The sequence below is a fragment of the Penaeus vannamei genome, chromosome 26 (genome assembly GCF_042767895.1).
Source record: "Penaeus vannamei isolate JL-2024 chromosome 26, ASM4276789v1, whole genome shotgun sequence".
In the NCBI taxonomy this organism is placed as follows: Eukaryota; Metazoa; Arthropoda; class Malacostraca; order Decapoda; family Penaeidae; genus Penaeus; species Penaeus vannamei.
Window position 1 is genome coordinate 31,325,104 of NC_091574.1, and position 10,000 is coordinate 31,335,103.

Sequence of the window (10,000 nt, forward strand, 5' to 3'; positions counted from 1 at the left end):
TTATTCTTTCTCTCCTATTTAGAAATCTTAATGATGCTTCACAGGCCATAACCAATCCGAAATTGATCTGATGTTCCAACATACGACTGGATTAGAAAAAAAAAAGAAAATACATCAGTCAACAAAATATCGAAAAGAGATAGGGACACATTGCAACCAACAGCAACAGCCAACTAATCCGAGTTGTACGAACATACTGCAACCAACAGCAACACAGCCAACTAATCCGAGCTGTACGAAATTGCACGCTGTACGTACTGAAGTTGCAAAATTCACACTGATTAATAGCAGGTGTGATTTGGTCCGGCAACGAAAGCTACAGGAGACCGACATAACCAACTACATTTTCTTACCGTGTGTTCCATCATAAGATTTATTGTTTATGGATTGTAAGGTAAATCAATATGATGAAAATAGGTGAACATATATAACATATACGTAGAAAGATGGGTAAGAGATACGGAATATGTAGGCAGAGAGAGAGAGAGAGAGAAAGTTGTTAAGTAAATAAATATGATGAAAATGGGTGAAGATGGATAAACATATTGGCAGAAAGATGGGTAAGAGATAAGGAAGATAAAGGCAGAGAGAGAGAACGAGAGAGAGAGCGAGAGAGAGAGAGAGAGAGAGAGAGAGAGAGAGAGAGAGAGAGAGAGAGAGAGAGAGAGAGCGAGAGAGAGAGAGAAAGTTGTTAAGTAAATAAATATGATGAAAATGGGTGAACATGAATACCTATACTAGGCAGAAAGATGGGTAAGAGATATGGAAGATAAAGGCAGAGAGAGAGAGAGAGAGAGAGAGAGAGAGAGAGAGAGAGAGAGAGAGAGAGAGAGAGAGAGAGAGAGAGAGAGAGAGAGAGAGAGAGAGAGAGAGAGAGAAAGTTGTTAAGTAAATAAATATGATGAAAATGGGTGAACATGGATAAACATATAGGCAGAAAGATGCGTATGAGATATGGAAAATATAGGCAGAGAGAGAGAAAGAGAGAGAGAGCGAGAGCAAGAGAGAGAAAGAGAAGACGAAAGATAAAGAGAAAATGAAAACAGACTTCAAAATCGAACCCCAAACGCACTCTTTCCTCCCTCAAGAAACAGCGCATAGCCTAAGACCTCGTAAACCCCCCCCCTACCCCTTACCGCCACCCGACCCATTCCTCACCGGGTCTCGTTCGCATCAATCACAGGGGAGGGAGATGCCGTTCTTTCCTCCATCGCTGATTTTTTTTTTCACATCGAGCCTACGTTCATTTTCTCCATTCCTCAATTCCTCCTTTCTCCTTTCCTCCCATTCTTCATTTCTCATTTCCTCCATTCCCCAATTCCTCCTTTCTCCGTCCCCCCGAATTACTCCTTTCTCCCTTCTCCATTCATCCATTCCTACTTTCCCCGTTCCTCCATTCCTCCTTCCTCCGTTCCCCCATTCTTCCTTTCTCTGTTCCTCCATTCCTCCTTTCTCCGTTTTCCCATTCCTCGTATCTTCATTCCTCAATTCCTCCATTTCCTATTCTCCAATTTCTCATTTCTCCGTTCCTCCATTCCTCCATTCCTCCTTTCTCCGTTCCTCCATTCCTCCTTTCCCTGTTCCTCCATTCCTCCTCTCTCCGTTCCCCATTCCTCCTTTCTCCGTTTTCCCATTCCTCATATCTTCGTTCCTCCATTCCCTGTTCCCTAATTCCTCATTCCTTCATTCCTCCATCCCTTGGCTGGGAGGATTGGGTGTACCTTGAATTGGATATTTTTTCGCTCTCTTTTTTAGAGGGCGAGGGTGGAGGAGGTGGAGGGGGTGGAGGAGGTGGAAGGGGTGGAGGAGGTGGGGGAGTGGAGGAGGTGGAGGGGGTGGAGGGGGTGGAGGAGGCGGAGGGGATGATGACTTGTATGTTCTCTTCGGTAACAGTAACCTGTACTTGTGTCTCTCCGTTCACTTGTTCCCTTCTATCTAATCTAACTACATACACATACATGTACGTATACATATACATGAATGCATATATGTACATGTGTATATATACACACGTGCCCTTTTAGTATTCGTTTTCTTTTTCAATATCAACAATGTCCAGTGTGTCTGTTGAATATAATTCATATCAGATAAACATATGAAAATATTAATTATTCTAAAATCACAACATCAAACATAACTTCATAATGACAAATGGAGAATGTATATACATACATATATATATATATATATATATATATATATATATATATATATATATATATATATATATATATATATATATATATATATATATATATATATATATATATATATATATATATATATATATATATATATATATATATATATATATATATATATATATATATATATATATATATATATATATATAATCATTACATTTGTAGAATGCCTACGCCCGACTGCTGGCAAGAACCCGATCTCACGGCAAGAAAACGTCTTATGAGATCAAACGCAGGTGTCGTAGGGGAAGGCGCCACCGTGCGTGAGAGAGAGAGAGAAAAAGAGAGAGGGAGAGAGAAAGAAAGAGAAAGAGAAAGAGAAAGAAAGAGGGAGAGAGAGAGAGAGAGAGAGAGAGAGAGAGAGAGAGAGAGAGAGAGAGAGAGAGAGAGAGAGAGAGAGAGAGAGAGAGAGAGAGAGAGAGAGAGAGAAAGAGAGAAAGAGAGAAAGAGAGAGAGAGAGAGAGAGAGAGAGAGAGAGAGAGAGAGAGAGAGAGAGAGAGAGAGAGAGAGAGAGAGAGAGAGAGAGAGTATAAATTTGACTGCATGTGTGCATTTCTTTCCCCCGTCTTTCCAGTGCTCGCGCGTTACCAACCCCAGCAACACGCCAAGATGTTCCTCCCAAAAATAGATTCGCAACCCAGTTCTCTCTCTCGGAGTAACGTGTCCCGTCTCCTCTCGTCACGGCCTCCTCGCATGACGTCCCGAGGTTAACGAGCCTTCCATGATCACCTCCGCCTCCGCTCTGGGTTAAACTCCTCGCCCTTCTCGACCTCAGCCTCGTGCATTTCTCACCCTCGTGCACTCTTCACGCTTCTCGACCTCAGCCTCGTGCACTCCTCACACTTCTCGACCTCAGCCTCGTGCACTCTTCACGCTTTTCGACCTCACCCTCGTGCACTCCTCACCCTCGTACACTCCTCACGCTTTTCGACCTGACCCTAATGCACTCTTCACGCTTTTCGACCTCACCCTCGTGCACTCTTCACCCTTCTCGACCTCAGCCTCGTGCACTCCTCACCCTTCTCGACCTCACCCTCGTGCATTTTTCACCCTCGTGCACTCTTCACCCTTCTCGACCTCAGCCTCGTGCACTCTTCACGCTTTTCGACCTCACCCTCGTGCATTTCTCACCCTTCTCGACCTCACCCTCGTGCACTCTTCACGCTTTTCGACCTCACCCTCGTGCATTTCTCACACCTCTCGACCTCACACTCGTGCACTCTTCACGCTTCTCGACCTCACCCTCGTGCACTCCTCACACTTCTAGACACTCACCCTCATTCATTTCTCTCACTTCTCGACCTCACTCTCATTCACTATCCCCACTTCTCGACCTCACCCTCATACACTTCTCACGCTTTTCGACCTCACCCTCATGCACTCTTCACCCTTCTCGACCTCACTTTCATGCACTTCTCACACTTAAAAGACATCAACCTCACGCGCTCTTCACCCTTCTAGACACTCGCCCTCATGCACCCTTCACCCTTTCACCAACGCCCATCTCCCGCCCGCACCCTTCGTCCATCTATTAAACCATATCTACTCCTATAAGACTTTCCACGATAGTCACCCTTAACTGTATCGACCCTTAAATCACCCTAAACTAGTCACCTTAATCGTTCGACTTCCACTCAACCCCCCACCCCCACCCCACCCCGCCCCGCCCTCCATCCTTGAGAGTCCACGCCCGCAATTTTCACGGGGATTAAAATTGCGATCGACAATACGGGTTGGAGCAGCTAATGGGCGTGAGATTGGGTGTGGGCGGCATCATCATCTCTTTTTTTTTTTACCTCATCCTGTTTTCATTTTTTTGTGTCTTTTTCTTATTATTGTTTTTATTATATTTTTTTAAATCTATTTTTATTTTTTATTTTTTTTTTATAGAGGAGGGGGAGTATCTGCCGGTTTGTTAAAATTGTGCAACCGATCCAGAGAATATTCGTATACTTGACATTCATAAATAAAGAAATAAATGTATATTTATCAGTCTAGACATGCATATCAACCGCGCAAATAGATAGTTAAATGTATTTCTATCAGATATATAGACAGATATGCCTTTATTTCTGCTTCTGTATTTAAGAAAATTCATTGGGTCGGGCCTGGCACAATTTTAACAAACCAGCCGTATGTTGGTATTAATCTGTAACGATAGTTTGATATGTGTGTGTGTATGTGTGTATGTGCGTGTGCGTGTATGTGTGTGCAGCTATGTGGACTCCATTATCTGTTTCTCTAAATATTTGTATCACGCTCTCTAGTTCCATCGGTGTTTAGAGAAAGATTAAGAAACATAAATCACTCACTGAGTAGAGTACACTTTCTAGAAAAAAGAATGTTACTTAACTGTAATAAATCTTTGTCAGATCTTTGCAACTGCACTGAAACCGATTTCACCGTTCATCTTAGTACACCGTCACTCTCCAAATGTAAAAAAAAAAAAAATGAAATCAATAAAAACAGAATAAGGAAAATAAGACATACCCATAATCTAAGCAGATGGTTCTCTACGATGCAAAGCACAGACGATCTCAAAACCACCTTTTTCTGCTTAAGAAATTACAATTCCACCAACAGCTGGAAGACCACTGTTTCAGCTGGTTTCGCTTCACTTACACATCTCCTGCGGTGGAAGTCACTCTCATTTCTACGTTCTCATTAAAGATCAAAGGAAAACACATTCACAAGCTTTAGATCCATTGCACATCCATTGCAGGTCTTCACGAGAGACACTTCCGTCTTCTCTCTCACACGGACGAAGACTTCGAACGGTATCTTATCTCTCACGGAAGACTTCGAACGGTATCTTATCTCTCCCAGACAGGAGGAAGACTTGGAACTTTATTCTATCTCTCCCACGGTATCTCTCCCAGACTGAAGGAGGACTCAGAACGTTATCTTATCTCTCACACACTAAAGGAGGAAGATAAACACTATCTTATCTCTCCCTGACTGAAGGACTCAGAACGCTATCTTCTCTCTCCCAAGCCGAAGGAGGACTTCGAACGGTATCTTATCTCTCCCACACTGAAGGAGGACTCAGAACGTTATCTTCTCTCCTACACTGAAGGAGGAAGACCTAAAACGCTATTTTCTCTCTCCCGCACTGAAGCAGGAAGACCCAAGTCGAGGAGCCACACGGACCAAAGACTCACTGAGAGAACTTAGATGCTCGTGCTGCGAGAGGCTTTCCTCTTGGCCACACTCTTGCTCGGCCACACCCACAGAGGAGCTAGGAAGGGGTGGTGAGGGAGGTAGTGGTGAGGGAGGGGGTGGAGAGAAGGGTGGTGAGGGAGGTAGGGGGTGAGGGAAGGGGAGGTGAGAGGAAGGGGGTGGTGGTGAGGGAGGTAGGGGGTGGTGGAGGAAGGGGAGGTGAGGGAGGGGGTGGTGGGGGAAGGGGGGGTGAGAGGGAGGGGGTGGCAGGGAGATGGAGAAAAAAGAGATGAAAGAGTAGCGGGAGGAAGAGAGAAGAGAAAAGGAGAAGAGTAAATAGGAAGGAAAACAAAAACAAAGAAAGGAAGGGAAAGCGGGAGGAGAGAAAGTAAGAGAGGATAAGAACATACGGAAAAAATAACCACAAAAGAAAACTACAACATAAAGACACTACGCAAAAGAGGTGAGAAAAAAGGGGAATGAAGAGAAAATAAAAACAATGGAAAGAAAATGATAAGGCGGTATTATATGATGACTCGATAGTTCACGCTTAGTTTGGGCGGTCAGTTTGGATAATAGTTAGCGTGATTTCACATATTATCGAGGTTCTGGCGGGAGGTGTGGGCTGGTACGGTACAAACTCGTCGAGGTTACGAAGTGTGTGAAAAGCTGTAGACTTGCATAACATACATGTCATTAGGAATATAAAAAAGGCCCCTTAATTGCCCCTATTAAACGATTTGCTATCTATAGAAAGCGCAATTTCACAAACATAGCAGCGAAGGTTCCTCACCTATACATAGAAAACGATCTCATATCCATAGAAAACGAGAATCCATAGAAAATGGGAACCATACATTTTCTCTCGATCTCCGAATGGGGAGACAATTATTTATCTCTATATTTACCCTTCCATATCCTCACCAGATTATCAAATACTGTCTATTTCCAATCTCCAACGATCCGCGTCCCTAAACACAGCAGCCAAACAAAAATCTTTGTGAAATCGAGTCGTAAAAATGCATTTCTAATCTCTCTTAAATCACGCAATGGTTGACCGCCTCACGAAATCAAAAGAAAACAGTTAATGGCAACTGAAATGAAAGCTTTCCCATCGATCGGGCTTTTAAGAACGATGGGAAAGAAAGGGGTAATAATTGGAGTGAGATAGGGGGGAGAGGGAGAGGGGAAGAGAGGAAGAGGGAGGAAGGAAGAAGGAGAGGGAGAGGGAGAGGGAAAGGGAGGGAGGGAGGGAGTGAGAGGGAGAAGGAGAGGAAGGGAGGAAGAGAGAGAGAAAGAGAGCCTAAGAGAGAGAACGAGAGCCAGAGAGAGAGAAAGAGAGCCTGAGAGAGAGACCGAGAGACCGTGAGCCAGAGAGCCTGAGAGAGACCGAGAACCAGAGAGCCAGAGACCAAAATAATACGTGCTGTAGACCGTTCCACAGTCACCTATTGATTCCTGTGATAATCTGGAGGCCAAAGCTGTCTGCTCTAATGGGAAAGAAAAGAGTAATAATTGGAGTGAGATAGCGGGGAGAGGGAGAGGAAGACGGGAGAAGAGAGGAAAAGGAAGGAAGGGAGAGGGAAAGGAAGGGAGGGAGAGGGGGAGAAGAGAAGAGAGGAAGAAGGACGAAGGGAGAGGGAAAGGGAGGGAGGGAGAGAAGGAAAAGAAGGGAGGGAGGGAGACGGGGAGAAAAGAGGAAGAGGGAAAGAAAGGAAGGGAGAGAGGGAGAAGGAGAGGGAAAGGGGGAGAAGAGAGGAAGAGGAAGGGAGGGAGAAGGAAAGGAAGGAAGAGAGAGAGGGAGATAGGTACACGCGATGCCGAGTTCTCGTTGGATAAAGATGCCTTTGATCCGCTGTCGACGGCAATGTCTTTGACAGGAATGAGAAAAGGACATGAAATAAGAAGAAAAAAAAGGAGAGATGAAACAGGAAAAGACGCGAATGATGTATATGGACAAATTGAATTAAGATATAGATTGATAGATAGGTATAAAGATATATAATTGATATTCATCAATTTGTCAGTTAATCTATTTATCTGTCTATCTCTCTCTATGTGTGTAAGTGGAGTATACATCCATTTAAAAATTGATATTCATCAATTTGTCAATTAATCTATTTATCTGTCTATCTCTATCTATGTTTTTTTTCTAAGGAAGTATATATCCATTTAAAAGAAAAAATAAATATACTTAATAATGACACTATTAGACATGCGAAAACAACATATAAATAATTGCAAAGGTCCGTAATTACTCAACAAGAGCACTAAAGAACAAAACTCGACATTTTACTGTTAAATTCTCAACTTTTAAAAAAATCAATGATACTAATTTTGATGTTTTTCTCCCCCTCTCATTCCCACGTCAAACATAAACCTTAATTGTCGTACAGTAATTTATCGTACTTTGTGACACCGTATCCCACAGGTCTCAAAAGTACGAAATTTAGAGTGTAAATGCTTTCACTTTAATTGTGGGAGGAGGGAAGGGAGGGGGGGAGGGGGGAATGGTCCTGTATGGCCGTTATATGAGGAAAAAAAAAAATGTATGAGGAATTGATGGCACCCGAATGCGAACTGACATGACGACTTCTGTTACGCAACACATGTGGGGATCAGGCAGAAGGAAGTGACTTTTATTTACTGTTAGGTGTCCATCGGAGCTGAAAAGGAGGCGGTGCGCAAATCATGAGTCTTTTTTTTTTTTTTTTTTCGTATGTACTGAAGGGAGCTTGTGGTGACGGTATGGGACTTGTGTTGAAGATGTGTTGTATTTTCTAGGGTTGAAAGGTGGAAGAATGCACTACCGCATTTATATCATTCTATCGGAGAGGTTTATATATCCATTTTCAGGGTTATATACTGTATGTGAAAAGTATTTGGGTAATAGAGAAAATTCGTCATATTTACCTCCGAGAAATTTTGTCACAGAAGCAGCTCCCTCCCTCCCCCTGCTCTTTACAACCTCCCTCAACCCTTCCCCTTATCCCCCTCCTACCTATCCCTCACCCCTGTAGCCACCCTGCCCCTCCCCTCCCCTCTATCTTCCCCTCACCTCCTCCCACCTATCCCTCACCCACTGTAGCCACCCTGCCCCTCCCCTCCCCTCTATCTTCCCCTCACCCCCTCCCACCTATCCCTCACCCCTGTAGCCACCATTCCCCTCCCCTCCCCTCCATCTTCCCCTTGCCTCCCCACCCCCACCCACTCCATCTTCGCCTTCCCCTTGCCTCCCCACCCCCACCCACTCCATCTTCGCCTTCCCTTTGCCTCCCCACCCCCACCCACTCCATCTTCGCCTTCCCCTTGCCTCCCCACTCCCTCCCCCTCCATCTTCGCCTTGCCTCCCCACCCCCAACCTCGCTTCCCCTTGCCTCCCCACCCCCACCCCCAACCTCGCTTCCCCTTGCCTCCCCACTCCCTCCCCCTCCATCATCGCCTTCCCCTTGCCTCCCCTCTCCCTCCCCCTCCATCTTCCCCTTGCCTCCCCACCCCCACCCCCAACCTCGCTTCCCCGACTCACGGCCAAGAAATACAATTAATCAAGAACCGTAGGCCAAGCGTGACCGAATCCGCGGAAAGAAAGGCTATTGAACATCACATTTTATTTTTTTACTTTTTTTTTTTCTCTCTCTCTCTCTTCGCTCTCTTTCTTCGGTTAACGTCACAGAGTTCGTGGTGTAACGTCTCTCTCCCCGTATAACGTTTTTTTTTTTCTCTCTCTCTCCCTCTCCATGTTCCAATAAGGATGTGTCTTTTTTTATGTGCTTTTTCGATGCTTCGGTGATTTTTTTTCTCTCTACCTTTTTTATCTTTTTTTTCTCTACCTTTTTTTATCTTTTTTTCTCTACCTTTTTTATCTTTTTTCTCTACCTTTTTTTAATCTTTTTTCTCTACCTTTTTTATCTTTTTTTCTCTACCTTTTTTATCTTAAAGATGTGGTTAAGCCTCCGTGCGTAGTGATTGAGTTGTTATGGAATTGTTATTTGTAGGAATCAATATAATTTAGTGTGGTAGGATTTATTCTTACTTCAAAATTAGTGATATTAAGATTCGTATGGGTAATGTTGAGTAATTATCACATGAGACTTTAAAAAAAAAAAATCATAAATAAATAAAAAAATAAAAATGTTTGGGTATTCATTCAAGCACTCATACAATTTCGTTTTCTGTTAAATCTTTAGTGCGTTTCTCTGAATCTCCATTACGTTTTCTGCTGAACCTCCAATGTTTATCTTTGAATCTCCAGTACGTTTTCTTTTGAATCTCCAGCACCGTTTTCTGTTGAATCTGCAATACGTTTTCCGTTGAATTTCCTGTACGTTTTCCGTTGAATTTCCTGTACGTTTTCCGTTGAATCTCCACTAAGTTTTCCGTTGAATTTCCAGTACGGTTTCCTGTTGAATATACAACACCCGTTTTCTGTTGAATCTCCGTCAGCGATGTCCATCCGCGAAGGCTTTCTATTTGAACATAATTATCCAAGCATTACGGCGCTGAATAACGGGCGAGAAGCGACCACGTGTTAGCTTAATAGAGAGGCTCGAGTGTGAGCCTCTCGCCCGCCCGTCAATCCACTCCACCGCCATTGGAGAAGACGAGAAAGTGCTCATTGCATAAGGATACCTTTCCTC

At 43.8% G+C, this 10,000-nt stretch overlaps 1 protein-coding gene across 4 annotated transcripts in view; it reads right to left on the reverse strand.

Moving 5' to 3' along the window:
• The window catches only part of f (espin protein forked), a 395,866-nt gene that overhangs the window by 122,740 nt on the left and 263,126 nt on the right, over positions 1–10,000 (reverse strand). The gene's annotated exons all lie outside the window — the stretch shown is intronic.